The sequence below is a fragment of the Rhineura floridana genome, chromosome 1, assembly GCF_030035675.1.
Source record: "Rhineura floridana isolate rRhiFlo1 chromosome 1, rRhiFlo1.hap2, whole genome shotgun sequence".
Lineage (NCBI taxonomy): Eukaryota > Metazoa > Chordata > Lepidosauria > Squamata > Rhineuridae > Rhineura > Rhineura floridana.
In genome coordinates this window covers 306799500-306821095 of record NC_084480.1, presented here as the reverse complement: position 1 = coordinate 306821095, position 21596 = coordinate 306799500, and the positions used below count along the sequence as shown (strand labels likewise).

Below are 21596 nucleotides of genomic sequence, written 5' to 3'. Positions count from 1 at the left end.
TATTATTTATTTATTATTTATTTTATTTATTATTTAATTTGTATCCCGCCCTTCCTCCCAGCAGGAGCCCAGGGCGGCAAACAAAGCGCTAAAAACACTTTAAAACATCATAAAAACAGACCTTTAAATACATTAAAACAAAACAGCGTTAAAAACATTTTTTAAAAAAACAACTTTAAAAAAGGGTGAAAAACATTATTAAAAAACATATTAAGCAATTCTGACACAGATGCAGACTGGGATAGGTCTCAACTTAAAAGGCTTGTTGAAAGAGGAAAGTCTTTGAAAGTGCCGAAAAGATAGCAGAGATGGTGCCTGCCTAATATTCAAAGGGAGGGAATTCCACAGGGTAGGTGCAGCCACACTAAAGTTCCGTTTCCTATATTGTACAGAACGAATCTCCTGATAAGACAGTATCTGCAGGAGGCCCTCACCTGCAGAGCGCAGTGATCAACTGGGTGTATAAGGGGTAAGATGGTCTTTCAGGTATCCTGGTCCCGTGCTGTATAGGGCTTTGTACACCAAAACTAGAACCTTGAACTTGGCCCAGTAGCAAATGGGCAGCCAGTACAATTCTTTCAGCAGCGGGGCAACATGTTGGCGATACCCTGCTCCAGTGAGCAGTCTCGCCGCGGCATTTTGCACCAGCTGCAGCTTCTGGACCAACCTCAAGGGCAGCCCCACACAGAGCGCATTACAGTAATCCAGCCTCGAGGTTACCAGTGCATGGACAACAGTGGTCAGGCTATCCCGGTCCAGAGATGGCTGCATCTGTCTCACCAGCCGAAGCTGGTAAAAGGCACTCCTAGCCATGGAGGTCACCTGGGCCTCTACCGACAAAGATGGATCCAGGAGCACATCCAGACTATGGACCTGCTCTTTCAGAGGGAGTACAACCCCGTCCAAAGCAGGTAACTGACCAATTATCCAAACTCAGGAACCACCAACCCACAGTGCCTCCGTCTTGCTAGGATTCAGACTCGGTTTATTGACCCTCATCCAGCCCACCACCAAGTCCAGGCAGCAGTCCAGGGCTTGCACGGTCTTTCCCGATTCAGATGTTATGGAGAAATAGAGCTGGCTATCATGAGCATACTGCTGACACCTCACCCCAAAGCTCCTGATCACTGCTCCCAAGGGCTTCATATAGATGTTAAACAGCACGGGGGACAAGATGGTACCCTGCGGCACCCCACAGCACAGCTGCCAAGGGGCAGAAAGACAGTCACCCAATGCTATTCTCTGAGAGTGACGCTGGATATAGGATCGGAACCACTGTAAAACAGTGCCTCCAATACCCATCTCACCAAGTTGGTTTATCCCAGCTGAGAGTCAATGACAGCCTCTTGGGGCACACATATAGTTATTTCAAGGGACCATTTTGAGCAACTTTTTGGCTCAGTGCCAGTACAGTACATTGAACTATACCGGGGTGGAGAACCTCAGGCTTGAGGGTTGAGTGTGGTCCTCAAGGCTTCTCTGTCTGGCCCTCAGGACCTTCCGCAGGACATGCAACTTGCTGACCCTACTCTGTGCCCTCTTCCTTGAGTGCCTTTTGCCTGGCTGAAATGTGTCCTTGAATTGTGACACTGCTTCTTGCTTACCTGGAAGGTGGATGGAGACACTGTGTGGGTGTAGAAACCTCTGACTTCTGTATGGCTGCAAAGTGGCCTCCTGTGTGAAGGCAGCTGGTGCTCTGACCACTTGGACCCACCCACTATCTCTCACCCACCACTGGCATGCAACCCTGGAAGGTTACCCAGGAGGGGACCGTGGCCCTCACACTGAAAAAGTCTCCCCACTACTGGTCTGAACAGTAGCAAGTGGGAAGCTTATCTCCCTGTTGGCTGTCAGGGTCAGCGAAAGTGAGCAGTGCTCATGATGACTAGGGATGAATCAAGGCAACCTGACAATATAAGAGCCCTGATGTGTTAGACTAACAATGGTCTATCTAATCTAGCAACACCGCCTCCAACGGTGCCGGTCGGATGCTTCAAGGAAGTCCACGAACAGAGCATGAAGGCCCTGACCTATTGTTGTCCTCTAGCAACTGATATTTTTCCTAGAAATTTTGCTGGCATATGAACTTGCTTTATTTTTCAGAAGCCATCAAGCCCAATATTGTTCACTCTGATTAATAGTGGCTCTGTAAGGCAGGGCTGGGGGGGGGGGGGGCTGTGGCCCTCCAGATGTTGTTGGATTGCAACTCCCATCATCCCTGGCCATTGGCCATGCTGGTCAGAGCTGATGCAAGTCAAGAGTCAATCAGTGTCTGGAGGGCTGCACGTTCTCCACCCATGCTCTGAGGCCTCAAGTTTTCCCCCAGCCCTTTGACTTTGAAACTGACTTTTAGCTGGCGATGCCAGGGACAGTGGTCAGGACCTCCCTATGAAAGCATGAGCTCAACCACTGCACTATAGTGGCCTTATCAAGAGAGCCTAAATGGCACTTAAAATTCCACAGATGTTTTGTTCAAGTAGAAACCTCAAAATTTGCTTTAGACAGAATTCAGTGCAATTTCAGGCTGTGTGACGCCTCCCACCCCACTCCTGAGATGTTTTGCTAACGGATGGGTAAGAAATTTAAACAACAACAGCAACCTTATCAACACTCTTTTGGCTTCCCTCAAAATTCCTGAGATGTCAGAATAAACTTCAAACTTCAGTCCCAGCAATTCTTATGACCATTCAGGCAAGGCTGGTTGGATCATGAATCTTGGATTGTATCCCATGTTTTACCAAGGTAGCCCCACCCTGGAGCACGTGGTCTAGCAATTCATGTCAAAGCAACCCAACCAAGTTCACATGCTCAGGAGACGCCAGTTTAACTTTTTTTCACCTCAGACAAAGTATTATTTATTTATTTATATCCCACCCTTCCTCTCAGTAGGAGCCCAGGGTGGCAAACAAAACATTAAAAACACTTTAAAACATCATAAAAATAGACTTTAAAATATATTAAAACAAAACATCTTTAAAAGCATGTTAAAACAAAACATGTTTTAAAAAGTCTTTAAAAAAAAAGCTTTAAAAACATCTTTAAAAGCAGTTCCAACACAGATGCAGACTGGGATAAGGTCTCTACTTAAAAGGCTTGTTGAAAGAGGAAGGTCTTCAGTAGGAGCCAAAATGATAACAGAGATGGTGCCTGTCTAATATTTAAGGGGAGGCTAGACATCTGAAGAATTGCTGCACATTTTCCATGCCAAGCCAACAGAGGACTCCACTTACCATGTGCTAACCCACAGGAAGCAAACTGTATCTCTCATTTACTCTGTCTGCCAAAACAGGAAACGTGAGAAGACCAATGGGTGAAAACTCCTTGCTTACAGGATCCATTATGCTAACAGACATGACCTATGTTTAATCCCTGATCACCTATCAAGTCCACTGTGGAGGCTTAGTGGATACCAGTAGTGGCTGGTGGCTCCATGTCAGTGGGGCAGTAGAAGCTGCTCCAGGGTTTTAGTCTGAACTTCCAAGGAGCTGCCTACCTTGAAAGTTTGGGCTAAAACACAGAGTGGATTTCACTGCCCCACTGACACGGAGCCACCTGTGTTGCACACAAACCTTCTCCAAATATATCTGATATTCCATAAAGATTTGATCTTCATTACTTAGTAGTAATGTGTATCACTTTACTTACTTCAAAATAGGATAAGCCAACCCTACTGTGCTCAGGGGATCTTCTTGCTCATTCTGCTGAGTGGGGCCCTTGGCGTCTGCCCAAAAGTCTTGCCCTGTTGGCACCAAAGCTGTTTTAGTCTCAGTGGGAAAACATTCAAAAGGATAATACCAAGTCTAGCCAATCCAGAGGTATTGTACTGTGCCTGGAAGTTCCCTCCGTGGCAATTAAATCTTTCAATAGGTGGGTGGATGCATTTGGCACATGCAGGTAAATGTATGTACGTGAACATGAAAGCATCCTGCAGTGCGCAGCCTGCTAAACACACATTGCAGCCGCTAAAGTGTCTTTTGAACTGTTAATAACATATAGGACAATTATGCTTTCCTAATAGATTTTGACTTGCTGTAGCTGTGGTAATTTGTGCCAGATTGGTTTGAAATCTGGCACTTTCACCAGGTAGATAACATGTGCCGACTTTCAAGTTATTAGCCCAACAGATGCCATTTTTATAAGCTATAGAAGTCTGAAACTTTTAAAGACGAAAGCTTCATTTTGCTAACTCATCTTAACCATTGGAGCATTTCTCTGCTCCTATAAAGTAGCAGTTCTAGCGTTAAGGCTGTTTCTTTAGACTTTTCAACCTTATCGTTGTAATGAGTGCAATTTGTGTTTCAGTTAATTCAATTGTGTAATATCAGTACTTGGATGTTTAGAATATATACAAGTCCCCTTTGTGTGAACCATGAAATTGCATTATATCTGTAGAGGATTCTCCCTCCCTCCTTTGTATTCATCCCATTTTTGTTTTTCCTTCCGTACGCTAAGAGAGAACTGCACCGACAACAGCAGCTAAGTAAAGGCATTGGCAGACAGCCAGAGTAAGGGTTGTAATGAGTCTTCCATGGTTCTAACCCCTGATGTTTCTAAGTGGTGCTTTAAATTCAGGCAGGATATAATATAGCCTGAATGTCCGTTCTGTCCTTTAGCCTGTGTTAGTCACATGTATTATTGAGATGCATCTATCATTAATAATCTGTCTATTATTCAAAAGATTGGATGCTTCCCATTATGCATGCCTACTCTCTAATGGGATTTATAGCTCTATTTTCCACTTCAAAAATTAGCCATAGTCAGAGGAAGGTTGTTATTTTTAGATAAAGAATTGCTCCTTGTAGGGCTGGAAGGTGTGACGTTTGGCTGGAAGGGGCAATAAGGTGGCTACATGTCATAGTCTATTAGGAAGAGAGGTCTTGTCTGCATCCTACTTAAAGTGAGGTGTCCAGAACTGGACATAATACTCAAAATGAGGCCTAACCTGTGCCAAATGGAGGGGAATCATAGAATCATAGAGTTGGAAGGGGCCTTGTAGGCCATCGAGTCCAACCCTCTGCTCACAGCAGGAAATCCACAGCTAGAGCATCTCCCGCAGATAGCTGTCCAGCCTCTGCTTGAAGACATCCAGCGAAGGGGATCCCACCACCTCCCTAGGCAGTCGGTTCCATTGCCGAACTGCCCTTACTGTCAAGAAATTCCTTCTAATGTCCAATCTGAATCTACGCTCCTGCAACTTAAAACCATTAGACCTAGTCCTACCCTCTGGGGCAGCAGAGAACAAATCTGTACCCTCCTCTATGTGACAGCACTTCAGGTACTTAAAGAGTGCAATCATGTCGCCCCTCAGCCTTCTCTTCACCAGACTGAACATGCCAAGTTCCTTCAACCTTTCCTCATAAGACTTGTTCTCCATACCGGCTATCATCCTCGTCACCCTCTTCTGAACCCACTCTAACTTGTCTATATCTTTCTTAAAATGAGGCGCCCAGAACTGAACGCAGTATTCCAGATGAGGCCTGACCAATGCAGAATATAGTGGGACTATTACTTCCCTCGACCTGGAAACTATAGCTCTGTTTATGCAGCCCAAAACCGCATTTGCCTTTTTTGCCGCAGCATCACACTGCTGGGTCATGTTCAACTTGCAAGGTCTAGTAGTTCATGTGATTTGCAAACTACACTTATGTTTAATGCAGCCTAAAATAGCATTTGCCTTTTTTGCAGCCACATTGCACTGCTGGCTCATATTCAGCTTGTGATTAACAACAATTCCAAAATCTTTCTCACATATAGTATTGCAGAGCCAAGTGTCCCCCATCTTATAACTGTGAACTTGGTTTCTTTTTCCTAGGTGTAGAACTTTGCACTTATCCCTGTTAAATTTCATTCCGTTGTTTTCAGCCCAAGGCTTCACCCTATCAAGATCACTTTGAATCTTGTTTCAGTCCTCTAGAGTATTAACTATCCCCCATAAATTCTGTTTCATCTGTGAATTTGAAAAGCATTCCCTGCACCTCCTCATCCAAGTCCTTAATAAAATTTTTGAAGAGCACTGGGCCCATGACTGAGTCCTGCAGTATCCCACTTGTTACCTCCCCCCAGTTTGAGGAGGAATCATTGATAAGCACTCTTTGGGTATGATTCTGGAACCAACTGTGGATCCACATGATAGTTGTCCCATCCAACCCACATTTAGCTATCTTGCTAATCAGAATATCATGGGTCATTTTGTCAAAAGTTTTGCTGAAGATGAAATATATTATGTCCACAGCATTCCCACAGTCTACCAGAGAGGTTGCCCAATCAAAAAATGAAATAAAATTAGATTGACAGGATTTGTTCTTCATAAATCCATGTTGGCTTCTAGTAATCACTGCATTGTTTTCAAGATGCTTATAAATTGACTGCTTTATAATCTGCTTCAGAATTTCCCCAGGGATTGATGTCAGGCTGACTAGTCTGTAGTTCCCCGGTTCCTTCCTCCTTTTTGCCCTTTTTGAAGATAGGGACATTAGCACAACATCTGACACTTCATCCTCCTCCATGATTTCTCAGAGATAATAGACAGTGGTTCCAAGAGTTCTTCAGTCAGTTCCTTCAATAGTCTAGGATGCAGTTCATCGGGTCTTGCAGATTTGAACTTGTTCAAAGTGGTTAGGTGTTCCTTGACCATTTGTCTATTATTTATTTATTTACTGTATTTGTATACTGCCCCATAGCCGAAGCTCTCTGGGTGGTTTACAACAATTAAAAACATTTAAAACAAATATAAAAATTTAAAAACACATTTTTAAAAAGCAATTTAAAAACACATGATAAAATGCCTGGGAGAAGAGGAAAGTCTTGACCTTGCACCGAAAAGATAACAATGTTGGCACCAGGCGCACCTCGTCAGGGAGATCATTCCATAATTTGGGGGCCACCACTGAGAAGGCCATCTCCCTTGTTGCCAGCCTCCAAGCTTCCCTCTGAGTAGGCACCCGCAGAAGGGCCTTGGATGGTAAGCGTACTGTATGGGTGGGTTCATGTCGGGAGAGGCGTTCCATCAGGGATTGTGGTCCCAAGCCGTGTAAGGCTTTATAGGTCAAAACCAGCACCTTCAATCGAGCTTGGAAACATATGGGAAGCCAATGCAAGCGGGCCAGAATCAGTTTTATATGTTTGAACCGTCTGATCCCTGTTACCAATCTGGCCGTTGCATTTTGCACAAGCTGCAGCTTCTGAACTGTCTTCAAAGGCAGCCCCACGTAGAGCGCATTGCAGAAATCTAACTTGAAGGTTACCAGAGCATGGACAACTGAAGCCAGGTTATCTCTGTCCAGATAGGGGCAAAGCTGGGCCACCAACCGAAGTTGGTAGAAGGCACTCCGTGCCACCGAGGCTACCTGAGCCTCAAGTGACACAGGTGGTTCTAGGAGAACCCCCATGCTACGAACCTGCTCCTTCAGGGGGAGTGCAACCCCATCCAGGACAGTTTGGACATCCACCATCCGGTCAGAAGAACCACCCACTAGCAGCACCTCAGTCTTGTCTGGATTGAGCCTTGAACACAAGTCAGGAATTTCTTGACACAATTGCTTGACACAATTTGTCTTCCAACAGATATGGGGGTAATCGGAGTATTTGTTCTGTTTGCAATTTGTTTGCAGGGAGTCATATGATGTGTCAAGCAATGTTTATCATACACTGGGCACCTTCCCCACCTTGTTGCAAAAAAAGCTGGACTCTTTTTGGGAGGGGGAGCAGGCTTGTAGTGCAAGACCTCCCAATCAATTTTAATTGTGCAAGCTGAATTTGCCAGTATGTGATCAAATCCCACCTGAAAATAGCGACAGTCTGGAAACACCCTTGGAAGGCTAAATTGTGTCTCACCTTAGCTTATGGCATATTCATTTCTGTACTTTTGACCAGTCTCCGGAAACAGGAAAAGGAAAGGAGATACTATCAACTGTTCTGAACTGGTGCTTTGCAACCCTCCCGGAGTGTGGTGGCCTTTTGTTCTGGGTGCCTGTCAGGCTCAGAATAGCCTCCCAAGCCACTTAGATCTTCATCCAGCTGCTGAAAAGATACATTAGGAGAAAGCCACTAGTGCAAGAATTTACCCCCCTGTGTTTTGAAAGCATGCCAGAGTGGACCTAGGGTTTATTTCCTGCTCATGAATGTTGAATTTGAGCAGCCAGGCAGCCAACCCAGTTCAGCCTGCCAGTCAGTGAGTTACTGGCCATTCTACTCAGCACTGCCAGATGAAACAGTGAGTTCTTGCTTTCAAGTTTAACAGCTAGGAAGTGAGGACATGTTGCTTCCCCATCCCCAATTCTCCTTTCTGGTTTCTGGGACTGAGCTGTCTCCTTAATATGAGAAGGAGTATTATGGGGCAGGGATGTATCTGTATGCCACCATTCCACTGCAGGAGAGACAAAGCAGAGAATGTGCTTGTGCATACAGAAGTCACTTTTAAAAAAAAGAAAATAGGATCTCTTCTTTTTTTACGTTTTTAGACCATATGGTTGTGACTCTGTGCATAAGATGTGGAAGCAATACCCACTGAATCCTCAAAAGCCAGAGGTGCAGTTACATCATCATCATCGCAACAACAGCCTGCTCAGAAGTCCTTGTGAGTGAGAGCCAAAACAGGAATGTTTGAAATAAGTAAATAAATGCATTGATGTCTGGTAGCTTCTAGCTACTGAGCACGCCCGTCTGCTTGAGCAGAAGCTGGTGAGAAATATTGGCAGGAGAAGGGCTTGAGTTCTGGAGCTGTCTGTCAAGAAAGAGCAGTGGGGATGGTGTGCAGTTTGTTGTTGGGTAAACTGAGGCAAGGCCAGCAGTGTCCATAGGAGCATAAGAAGCTGCCTCCCTTCTGCCAAGGCAGACTATTGGTCCATGTTGCTCAGTATTGTCTATAGTGACTGACAGTGGCTCTCCAGGGCTCTCTGCCACCCCTACCAGGAGATGCTCCACCACTGAGCTATGGCCCTTCCATCTTAGTGCCTGCTCAGCTTGAACATTTGTAAATAAACAGATGTTACAAAGCACCGTAAGACTCCAGTGCTCTCTCATCAGAAGGAAATGACTGTCTAAGACAGCCCCTGGAACTTTCAAGCTGCTGCTGCCCACGGAAGTGGGAAACCACAAAATGGAACTATCTGAAAAGGTCTTGCTAGGAAGCGGCAATTTATTGTATGTGTAGCAGTCAGCTTTGACAAAGCCCGAAAGCATTTGTCCACAGCCTGCAATTCTCTCAAGACACACACACACACACACACACAAAAGAGAGAGAGAGTATTTTGCAAATGGCACAGCAAGGATTTCCAAGGAGTAAATACAGAGGCTTGTTCTATGAACTGGAAACAGATGATTAGAATGCAGGATTGAGTCTACCTAGACTGATTCCTTTCAAACTCTCCCTTCCTGGTCCAGCTCTTCTCTCATAGGATAAATTAGCAAAACTCACACAATAAGTGAAACTATTCTCTTGTGCGTTGCAAGAGGCGACGCTTTAAGGAATGTGACTCGGCTACAAAAAAGAGAGAGTAATTTATGGGTTACATGTCCGAAGATGCAAGGACAGATGAGTGCTTACAAAAAAAGTATGCCCTAACTTCTGCTTTTGAAGGATTAACCAGCAAACACCCCACGGAGCATGCATGCTTACCAGCTGCTGAATACATTAAATTGCGGGAACATGATCCCTGTTATTCCTCATCTCATTCAGTCCAAGTCCAAGGTTGGAGTTCAAGGTTCTTTTCGCCTGCAAGGCTGGCTCACGTCTGGGATAAAACATTGCTAGGATAAGAGAGGAAGCCATGCATCACTCCTCCTCCACTTCTTAAATCTGCTCGATTTCAAGGGGGGGGAAGCATGTGCCCAACTCAGTGGAGGATTGCCTGTTAGGGTAAATGGGATACTGCCCCACCAGCCTCAGTCTGCCCTCCCCACCTGGCACCTACCTGCCTTCTTACTTACATCAGTCCAGAGGCACAGCCCATCAGCCTCCTCCTCCTTCGTCACAGTGTTGCCTTTGTAGAACTCAGCAAGGAGGAGGATTGGGACAAAAACAGAGTTAGCTGGACCTGCCTGTCATTGGTTCTGACTCCACCTACTGCTGCATCCTCTGCCTTCCACCCTCCCAGGCCCAATGGGCACCAACCACCACTGGCCCTGCCCTCCCACTGAAACAATGGGACTTCATCAAAAGCAGTGGAGGGCAGTCCATTAGGGTGAATGGGGCACTGCCTAAACCCTAATACTCATCATACACGTAAAAGCACATTGAATGCACATGGCTTCCCCCCCCCAAGGAGTCCTTGGAACCGTAATTTATCCCTCACAGAGCTACAGCCCCCAGCACCCTTAACAAACTACAGTTCCCAGGATTCTTTGGGGAAAGCCAGGTGCTTTCAATGAGCTTTGAATGTGTGGTGTGTAAGCAGCCCTTGTCTATTTTGTTTTGCATTGTGGTCCATTTCTGTATTTTGGAAAGAAAAACTTTACAGCAACAAAACAACAACCGAGTGCTAGATTTCTGTAAGGAGCGTTGCTGTTCTGCTTTCAGGTTAGGGCAGAAGAGCAGTGATTGAGCACTGCTAAGTTGTCCAAGTCTGGAAGCACCCTGAACACTGGAAGGATATAAACAGGGATGGCTGGTGCCCACTGGGACTCAGTGCAGGCTGGTCCATTAGGACAAGTGGGGCACTGCCCCACCAACTTCAGTCTGCCTTCAGCCAGCCGCCACCACCTGCCTTCTTACTTGTAACCAGTCTGAGGGTGGCCCTGGCTGTCAGCTTCCGCCTCCTTAAGTCTCAGTGTTGCCCTTGTAGAACTCAGGAGGGAAGAGGATGGGGACAGAGCTAGAATCAGTTGTCTCTGCCTGTCACTGTCTCTTGCTTTGCCTACTGTTGGCCTCCCTGCCTTCTGCTCTTCTCATTTCAATGGGCACCCAGCCCAGTTGACTAGACTGTGCCCTTACTCCGACTGCCTGGATTGTGTCAGGCCAAGTAAATCTTATTGTGTGTCTACACGGCAGACTTAACCCGCTACATTCCATCACCCCAAGGAATCCTGAGAATTGCAGTTCTATGAATGCGATTAGGACTCCCCAAACTACCATTCCCATTATGTGTTTTTTTGGGGGGGAGCCATGGTAGTTTACTTACTACACTTATATCCTGCCTTTCCTCCAAGGAGGTTCTCCCTCATCCATTTTATTCTCACAACAACCCTGTGAGGTAGATTAGACTGAGCTTCATGGCTAAGTAGAGATGTGAACCCCGGCTTCCCAGATCATAGTCCAACACTTGAACCACTACTCCATTCTGGTTCTCCAATAAAGTAAGATTCTAGTCCTCATGGTTATAAATAATGGGCCTGGGTTAAATAGGTGCATAGGAAGTAGCCTTTGGTCTGCCTAGCTCAGTATTGTCCACACTGACTGGCAGCAGCTCTACAAGATTTCAGACAGGGAGTCTTTCCTAGCCCTGTTTGGAGATGTGAGGGATTGAACTGGGGACCTTCTGCATGCAAAACAGTTGCTCTACCACTTAGCTATGGATGTATAACGGATCTCCGTTTGTAGTATAATTATGCCCGCTGTGTGTGGCCAGGGAGCGCCTGACAACAGTCTCCTTCCTTTTGATTTTTAAAAGCACAGATACAAGAGCTGTGGGGAAGGATAAGTCCTTTGCAGCTGTGCAACTGTACCCCACAGCTAGTAATTAGCTTTATGATAGATCCCATAAGCTATTATTATATGATGAGGAAGCAAAACAACAGCCGAAGGACAAGAACAGCCAAGGAGTAAATGGAGCAGGCGACCCACGCAGCGAGAAAGAGGAAACAGCCAACTTGGAACAGACCCAAGCACAACCAAACAAGAAGGCAGGAAAGGCAAAACGTTGTGATGAATATGCCAACTGGTCTTAAGCAAACTAGAGACAATATTTTACCCTCTCTTTTTTCATTTCTTTCATGGAAAAGGGCTTTTGATTTTGACAATGCCCGCTACAACAGCTGGGCGTGCGTAACATCACAAGGCAAATCATGTGTCTCTACAACCAGCATGGCATGCTGTATAAGCGACACCAGTGCTGCAGCACTGGGAGGACAGCGTGAGAGAGAGAAAGTCAAATAGGGCTATGGACATTCATGGATCAGGATAGTCTGGTTTCAGTCACCCATGCTGTAATAACCTTTCCATTGGGCTACTGTAATGCACTCTTGGTGAGGCTACCCTTGAAAATGGCCCAGAAGGTGCAGCTGGTGCAAAATGCAGCTGTCAGCCTGTTAAGTGGGGCAGTGAGATAGGGCCCTGTGTAAGGATGGGGGAGAAATTCAATTCAGTTTGCATTTAAAGGTGAATCTCTATCTTATTCATACTTTCCAAAACAACACATAGACTCAAACACAGCCATCCTCTGAAAGCCACACTTTGCTGAATTTTGCAGTGCAATTCTCCAGCCAAGCAATGTACATAAAAATACTGGGGTAAAGTGCGCATATTAATACATATATTGGTGAAAATAACATTAACATGCATTAAATCGGGGAATTTGCTTTACAAAAATGTATATATCGGGGAAATGCATACAGACATGTGTATACTAGGAGAAAATGATGCATTTTCATGAGGACTTCTTTTTAAAAGTCACAAATTAATGTGGAAACATGGAGAACTGAACTAAGAGTGGGAAAATGACAAAACAACACTGACAGATTCGCCCATCCCTAAACCATATGCCATTGGTCCTGAAAGTATTGCACTGTCTTCCTGTGAGTTATCAGGGAAATTCAAAGTTTTGATACTGGTGTGCAAAGACTTGAATGAATTGGGCCCCAATACTGAAAGGAGTGTCTCTCCCCATGTTTACTAACCTGTGCTTTAAGATAAGCAGGGAAGGCCCTGCTGATGGAGCAACTAATGGATATAGCCCATGGGGTGGTGACTCGAGACAGGATCTTCTTTGTGGTGGCACCCTCATTGTGGAACACCCTTCCTGGGGAAAGTGCATTGTAAACTGAAGATTTTTTTTTCCCATCCAGGATTTTGAGACTTGAATATTGGCTGGCGATTTAGCAGTTTGCCATTGCTGTTCCAGACTTATGGCCAAAGCCATACAATGATGCTAATCTTGATTTCCAGACCAGCAACATTTGAGCTAGCTCTGGGAATTTTCTTGAGAGAGCTCCGGCTGGCATTTGGGACAGAGATAAAAGGAGGCACCGCTGTGAATACTTTCTGGGCAGCAACAGCAACAATGTCAGCAATCAGCAGAAGCTGTAACACTTGTGCTGGGGTGACAAAATTGTTATCTCGCATTTTTGTATGGGGATATCATTAATTTATATGTTCCAATTGATTGATCGTTTGTTTTATGATGACTTGAAATGTTATAATGTTTATTTAATCAAACTGAATTATTTGTTGGATTGTTATGTTTTGGAATGACTTAGCATTTGATTGCTATTGCTGTAGTGATTTGCATTTTTGCTCTGTTGCTTTGAGCCACGTTGAGCTTATTTATATTGAAAGGTGTCATATAAATTTAAATAATAAATACATAATAAATAAATATTTTAGGGGTGCCATTTTAGAAGTGTTGCTTTTATGATGCTGTATAACTGCCCTCAGCTCCTATGAGAGGAAGGGTGAGGTAGGAATACAGTCAATCAAACAATCAATCAGTCTTTTTCAGAGGACAGGCCTCTGTTTGAAGTTGTCTTCTATTTGAAGAGTTCTGTCCAAATCTGTTTTAAAGATACAAAACCCTAAGAAGGGAGAGCAGTGATGGGGTGATGGGCTTGAAGTTGCCTATCAACATTTAGCACCTGGACAGCGGGCTGATCACAGCCATAGGCACACAGTCCCCTGTCTATAATCTTCCCAACTAGGGTGAGATGGATTGTATCTCTGTTTAAATTATAGTAATGATTTCTAAATGTGCACCTCTACATATAAATTAGCATGTGTATATTTTATGCAAAATAGTTGTCCTCTTTTTCTGGCAATGTGTAAGTGGCCACCCAACTGCCTGCCATCTGGTCCAGGTGTGTGGGGGCAATGTCTGGGCCTCTCATGCATCAGTGGGCTGCTTATCTGACAGCAGTGGGCAGCAGGTGCACTCTGAGCATAAATGTTACTTTTTAACTTCCCACAATTCCCTGGAAAGATGCTACAGTGGGGCCATTTTTTGGGAAGTTAAAACAGTGGCTAGATTCAGCTTGGAGTGGGAAATTTTTTAAAGGGTGGGCCACAGCAGGCATCAGCAGTGGACCCTGCCAAGACTCTTGGGCCCTGTCTGCTACCCAAGGATGCCAGTTGTTGGCACTGCTTTTAGATGGTTTTGCATTTAGATGTTTAAAATATTTTATGCTTCTGTTATTCCCAGCCACCTTGAAATGGGATTTCAACTGTGCATTTGCTAAGTACCTCTGGATAAGTCTGTGTTCCTTCAGTCGCGGTTCCACACCAGCAGAATAATAATGTTTAGCATTTATATAATACATCCCAGGTTAGTCCCAGGGCATAGCCTGAAGGTATACAATACAGGAGCATTACTGATGCTAAGCAGGCCGGCATCTGGTCCATGTGTGGATGGGAGACCACCTTGGAACCCATACGGCAGCCTTGAGTTCTGTAAAGGGGAAAAAAGGTGCAATATAATTATAGAGTTGGAAAGGGACCTCAAAAGCTATCTAATCCAACTCCCTGCTGACATGCAAGAGCCAGTATGCTGTAGTGCAGCCTTTCCCAACCGTTGGGTTCCCAGATGTTGCTGGACTACAATTCCCATCATTGCTGACCATTGGCCATGCTGGCTGGGGCTGATGGGAGTTGTAGTCCAACAACATATGTGAACCGAAAGGTTGGGAAAGGCTAGTGTAATGGCTAGGCTCAGCCTGGGAAAAATCCACACTGAAATCCCCACTCAGCCATGACATTGTCCCTTAAGTCAAGCACTCTCTCTCTTTCATCTTAGCCAACCTCACAGGATTGTTTTGAGGATAAAATGGGATGAAGCCTGTGTATGCAGTTCTAAGTTCCTTGGAGCCACACTAAAGGATTTATTTCATACAAGAGCAGAACAAGTACTATGTGGCACCCATAACATGGAAAGCACACCTTGAATTTGGTCTGGTAGCAAATCAGCAACCAGTGCAGATTTCAGAGCAGAGGTATTCTGTGCTGATAGGGTCTCACTCATGTCAGCAATCATGCCACAGCATTCTACACTAACTGCAGCCCCTGGGTCAGGTTGTGCTGCATGGAGATTTCTGTGACATTGGCTGACTGGCTGCAGAACCTTTTTAGTTTGGGTTAAGAACCCTGACTGGTTGTGGGATGCTGAGTTTTCTGTCTTACTCATAGGAATCTTGTTGTGGCTGGTATGCATCACTGTCTTTTCTTTTTCTTTTTCTATTTGCATTTCATTTACATCTGACCTTATTCCATTATATCCATAGAAGCAACAACAGTGGTTCCATGCGGTCAGCTCAACCCTCTTAAACTGATGATGCACCTTGTTATTTACATGATGGTTTGTTTATTGCCCAAGAGAATTCACATACTGGGAAGTGTGGCTTCAATAGCCGTTGTTCCCAATCTACTGCCTGTGAAAGTAGATCAAACCATGTGTATTTTCTCTCTGTCAATTTTTACTCACTGGAATTGGGTTGGTTGTCAGAGTGAGTTTATAGCAGCCCACAGGACAGGCAGGAAAGGGTAGAGAATCTTCTTACTGTTACTCATTTCTCAAGCCTCTCTCTGCAGTGAAGGGTCAAGCCTGTAAAGAAGTTTGGAGCAGACATGTTAAAAGGCAGGCAGGGCATTCCAGGCAGGGGGTTGCCAACCCTGCTTTGATATGGATATCATTGCAGAAGATCCCTAGCCAAGCTTTACCAATAACACAATCCTAACAATATCTGCTCAGAAGTAAGTCCTTAGTCCGTTAGTGTATTTAGAACTGCAGCCTTCCGGGGCATCCATCTTTACCCCCGAGTGCTCCCATTTAACATCACCACCACATTAGCCTCCCTTCTTTACAATGGCTTTCTGGTGACTGGCCCGGCCTGAGGGCACTTAAACCTTCTTTCCAGAAGCAAGTAGGCTAGATTAAATGATCCTTACCTAAATTGTCTAAGCAAGTGAGAAGGAATGATCCCGTCACTTCAGCTGGACCTAGAAACACTCTCATTTAGCTAAGATTTCTATCTTAATTTCCAGTCAGAGAGTTTTTTTGTTTGAGTGGTATGCTCCAAGCAACTGTGGTTGAGCTTAATGTATCATGCTTAATGACATCACCAGGGCCACCCACTATGACATCACCAGGGCCCACCCTGTGACATCACTAGGGCCTGCCCCTGAAATCTCAGTGTTTGGGATACTTCTGACCTGGCAACACTATTACTAACTGAGTTCTAAATAAGTCACTGCTGCTCTTAACCCAGGCCTGCAACACAGTTTCTTCCTAGGCCAAGGGAAGGCAGAGCAGAGAGTCTGAAGCAAACAGTGCACAGTTAATTCACTGTGTTTGAATACAACACAAAGATTATTCTTCCAGCCAGGGGCATGATGCTGTACTATTAAAACCACAGATTTGATGCCATTAAAATTTAATTTAGATCAGAGTGCAGAAATATACTTTGTGCACTGATCGCAATATTTGTGTTATTGCAGAATCTGCCATTTCCTGGCAAAAGTGTTATGGTTATCTCTACCCCACACCTCACCCCACCCTGGGAGAGGAACAGAAGCTGTATATATTTGGAGTGTTTGATGGATCATCCCTGTAACTATTTTTTTAAAAAGAGGGTGGGGGGAGAGTCACAATCGTTCCAGTGGAATCACACAAACATTAAGAAATCTGTGCTGGCTAATTGGAAAATAATTCCCAACAACAAAAAAGCAATTTTGTTGCTAAGCGCTTAGAACAATAGAGGAAGATGAACATATATTATTTGAAACAAATGCTCCACAGTGCCCCATTAACCGTAATTCATTGGGTTTTGCAAAGTGAGAGATAAGCTTTTCAATTAACAAACCTCTCTTATTTGAAATAAGAGCTGGATGTTCACAGGCTGATAAATCGCGAGGGCGCCCATTTCTTTTCTGTTAAGAAGCCTCGGTCCCCCGCCCCTTGGGAGCGACTCCCATTTTGTGGAAGACTGAAGCAAGATAAGTGAGTTGCCCTGGGCCTGCTCCTTTCTCCTGCCTTTTGGTCTGATGCTCTCGTTGCCTATCCAAGCATTAGTCCATATTCACAGGAGATGCTTCAATGAAATAGCCGCATTTCAGGGTCACACCCCCAAGGAGGAAAGCCTAAATATTATATATCTGAGACAGCATATAAGCAGATTGGGTGAGATAAAAATGATCTAAATTCTTCCTGGTTTTTCTAAAAGGAGCTTGGATCCTTTCCAAGTTAATCAAGTGGACATTGGTCCATTAGGTCAAGTGGGGCACTGACCCATCAAGCTCAGTCTGCCCTCAGCCAGCCCCACCTGCCTGCCTGCCTAACTTACAACTAGTTCTGGGGGATCACTGCCTGTCAGTTGCCTCCTCCTTTGTCTCAGCATTGCCCTTGTAGGATTCAGCCAGGGGGAGGATGGGACCAGAACTAGAATTAGTTGGCTCCACCTGCCATTGGCTCTGGCTGCATATACTGCTGGGTAGGGATGGGGTTTGCTGCCTAGTTCCAATCTGCTTGTATTGCGATAGGCCGTTGTTCCATCCTGATCTACCGTTTTTTGTTCCAGCTTGCTTTGGCGCTTGCCGATTCGATCCACTGTGTGGTAGTTTTTTTGCTCGTGAGAAAACATTGCATACTTTTTAATGTAAATGCCTATGTAAATGATCACAGTGTTCCACATGGCTTATTTTTTTCCTATTTATCAGACCTACACACTGTTACGAATGCATCAACTTGGATGAAATTACGAAGATAATTACGTAAAATTGGGGGGAATTGAAAACAAATCTGCGCCAATTACAGCCACAGCCCACCGCAAAAAAATCTGTGCTGATTATTTATTTATTTATTTAAAATATTTCTATCCCGCCCTTCTACCCTATAATAGGGCACTCAGGGTGGCTTACAAAAATAAAATCAAACATTACAGCCACAGAGAGCCGCAAGAAATTAGTGCTGGTCTGAAAAGATAGCGGACTGTCAAATTCGGTCAGAATCCAGTACTAAATCTGATTTAGTGGATATTCTCCCCCATCTCCACTGTTGGGTTCCTGTCTTTTACCCCACCAATTCTAATGGGGAGCCACCACTGAGTTAATCCAAGGCAAATTGTGTAGGCGGATGGGAAGGGGAGCTCACTCCTTTTTATGGCCACATCCATACCTTAAATTCAAAGCACATTTCTTCCCCCAAAGAATCCTGGGAACCATAATGTACCCCTCACAGAAGTACAATTCCCAGCACCCTTAACAAACTACAGTTCCCAGGATTCTTTGGGGGAAGTAATATTTATTTATTTATTTATTTATTTATTTATTTATTTTTATTTATTGGATTTTTATACCGCTCCACTAGCATAGCTCTCTGGGCGGTGTACAACAAATATGAATAAATACAAGAAAATCACATAAGCAATACAAAAACAGATATATATAGAAATCCACAATCTAAAACCAGATTAAAAACATATATAGAAAAAATTTAAAATGCCTGATAAAATAAGAAGGTTTTAACTTGGTGCCGAAAAGATAGCAGCGTCGGCGCCATTCGTATCTCTTCGGGAAGACTATTCCACAGTTCGGGGGCCACCACTGAGAAGGCCCTAGTTCTTGTTACCATCCTCCGAGCTTCCCTATGGGTTGGAGCTCGGAGGAGGGCCTTCGATGTTGAGCGCAGTGTACGGGCAGGTTCATATCGAGAGAGGCATTCCAATAGGTATTGTGGTCCCGCACCGTATAAGGCTTTATAAGTTAAAACCAGCACTTTGAATCTGGCCCGGAAGCATATAGGTAGCCAGTGCAAGTGGGCCAGAACAGGTGTTATGTGTTCGGACCGCCTGGACCTCGTTATTAGTCTGGCCGCTGCATTTTGCACCAGCTGTAGCTTCCGGACCGTCTTCAAAGGCAGCCCCACGTAGAGCGCATTGCAGTACTCCAATCGAGAGGTTACCAGAGCATGAACAACTGAGGTGAGATCCTCTCTGTCCAAATAGGGATGTAGCTGGGCTACCAACCAAAGTTGGTAGAACACAATTCGTGCCACCGAGGCTACTTGAGCCTCAAGTGACAGAAAAGGATCTAAAAGTATTCCCAGGCTACGGACCTGTTCTTTCAGGGGGAGTGTAACCCCATCTAGAACAGGATGAATATCCACCATCTGATCAGAGAAACCACCCACCAACAGCATCTTAGTCTTATCTGGATTGAGCCTCAGTTTGTTAGCTCTCATCCAGTCCATTATCGCAGCCAGACAACGGTTCAGCACATTGACAGCCTCACCTGAAGAAGATGAAAAGGAGAAGTAGAGCTGCGTGTCATCAGCATACTGATGACAACGCACTCCAAAACTCCTGATGACCACACCAAGCGGCTTCATGTAGATGTTAAAAAGCATGGGGGACAGAACTGACCCCTGCGGGACTCCATATCGGAGAACCCACGGTGTCGAGCAATGTTCCCCAAGCACTACCCTCTGGAGACAACCCGCCAAGTAGGAGTGGAACCACTGCAAAGCAGTACCTCCAACACCCAACTCCACAAGTCTCTCCAGAAGGATACCATGGTCGATGGTATCAAAAGCCGCGGAGAGATCAAGGAGAATCAACAGAGTTACACTCCCTCCGTCCCTCTCCCGACACAGGTCATCATACAGGGCGACCAAGGCTGTCTCAGTGCCGAAACCGGGCCTAAAACCCGATTGAAATGGATCTAGATAATCGGTTTCATCCAATAGCACCTAGAGCTGGCCAGCAACCACTCATTCCAAGATCTTGCCCAGGAATGGAACATTCGCTACTGGTCTGTAGCTATCAAGATTTTCTGGGTCCAAGGAAGGTTTTTTCAGGAGTGGTCTCACTACTGCCTCTTTCAGACAGCCAGAGACCACTCCCTCTCGTAGAGAGGCATTTATCACTTCCCTGGCCCAGGTGGCTGTTCCATCCCTGCTAGTTTTTATAAGCCAAGAGGGGCAAGGATCCAGTACAGAAGTGGTTGCACGTACCTGTCCAAGCACCTTGTCCACGTCCTCGAGCTGAACCAACTGAAACTCATCCAACAAAACATGACAAGACTGTGCTACGGACACCTCACTTGGATCAACTGCCATAAACTGGGAGTCTAAGTCCCAACGATATATGCTTTAAATATGCTTTAAATATGTGTTATGTGTATGGTGTGGATGTGATGTAACACTTGGACAGGCAATGAAAGCATCAGAGTAAAAAGTCTGTGTTATCTGAGTAACTTTGTAAGGCACCATGTGCCCTGGTTACATAATAAAATAAATGATTATTATAAGAAATCCATTTCAAACCACCAGCAGAGAAACAAAACAATGCCACAACTTTTTTTGTTTCTTAAAGTCAACACAAGTTGGCCCTTTCGGTTGATTGGTTCATCTTGAACCCATCTTACAGAAGGTCCAAGTAATATTCAGATTTCAAAGCAACAAGGCCTGAAAACTCTGTGACGAGTGAGCTGGTTGAGCTGAGAGTGGCCTCCAGGCTGTCACTGCAGGAAGAATTCAAGACCATACTGGCAACATAGATTTGTTCATGTGAAGCTTCCTACTTTACATCCATCTCTGGTTTACTACCTGGTTTTCTGCTTGTTCTTCCTCCTCCTATGTTTCATGCTCACTCCCACATTCATGCTCCCTTCTTCCTATGCTCCCTTCCATTCTGCAAGGCTCACCTCCCTCTTCCTCCCTCCCTCCTTCTCACCAGTATCCTGCCCGTAGGGTGCTGAGAGTTAGGAGACTTCTGTTCCCCTGACAGAGCTCCAATGGCCAGAGTGGTTTAACAATCAGCCTCTCTTCCCAGAGGATTCTGGGAAATGGAGCTCTGTGAGGGGAATAACAGTCTCCTAACAACTCTCAGCACCTTTCACAAACTACATTTGCCAGCTATGAATGTTTAATGTGGAATAAATGTCTGGTGTGGATGTAGCCCTACTTTCATGCACCAACTCTCTTTCACTCTGCTTTCTCTCACTGATTTCCATTTGCTGCCCACACCCTCTCTGCTGGTGTTCCTTGTGCTTCTGCTTCTTTTCCTGTATGTCATCAGCTCCTGTTTCCCTGTCTCACCCTGGCTCTCACCCTGCCTTCTTTTACTGTTGGGCTGAGCATCATTGGGTCTTCAGCACACTCTCCCCACAATATCACTTCCAGTTCAACCACCCCACTTTCTAGTCAAGCTGCCAGCACCTTGGTGCATCAGAGAGGAAGCCTCCCTGCCCCTTCCTAACAGTTCAATTAAAGTGGATTTTAGTGCTGTGTTGCCCTGGCACAACCAATCCACTTAAAAAAAACCTGGACTCTTTGAAGTTAGGAAAGTAACGAGGAAATAAACTGAAAAGTGTGGGATGAACAAACGGTGAATGGAAAGAAGTGTAAACACCCCACAAGCAAATCAGGATAAATGTTCATCATTGCAAAACCACCCCATAAACA

General features: G+C 45.0%; 1 long non-coding RNA gene across 3 annotated transcripts in view; it reads right to left on the bottom strand.

Annotated features, from left to right (window-relative positions):
* Positions 1-10000, bottom strand: part of LOC133376058 (uncharacterized) — a 37580-nt gene extending 27580 nt beyond the window's left edge. For 2 of the 3 annotated variants that reach the window (XR_009760396.1, XR_009760397.1), the window contains exons 1-3: positions 9928-9986; positions 9617-9747; positions 3646-3739 (exon numbers count right to left, since the gene is read on the bottom strand). This is a non-coding gene — a long non-coding RNA (uncharacterized LOC133376058). Of the gene's footprint in view, positions 1-3645; positions 3740-9616; positions 9748-9911 lie in introns of all 3 variants that reach the window. The other variant, XR_009760398.1, reaches the window with a different exon arrangement.
* Between the last annotated feature and the right edge of the window lie 11596 nt (positions 10001-21596).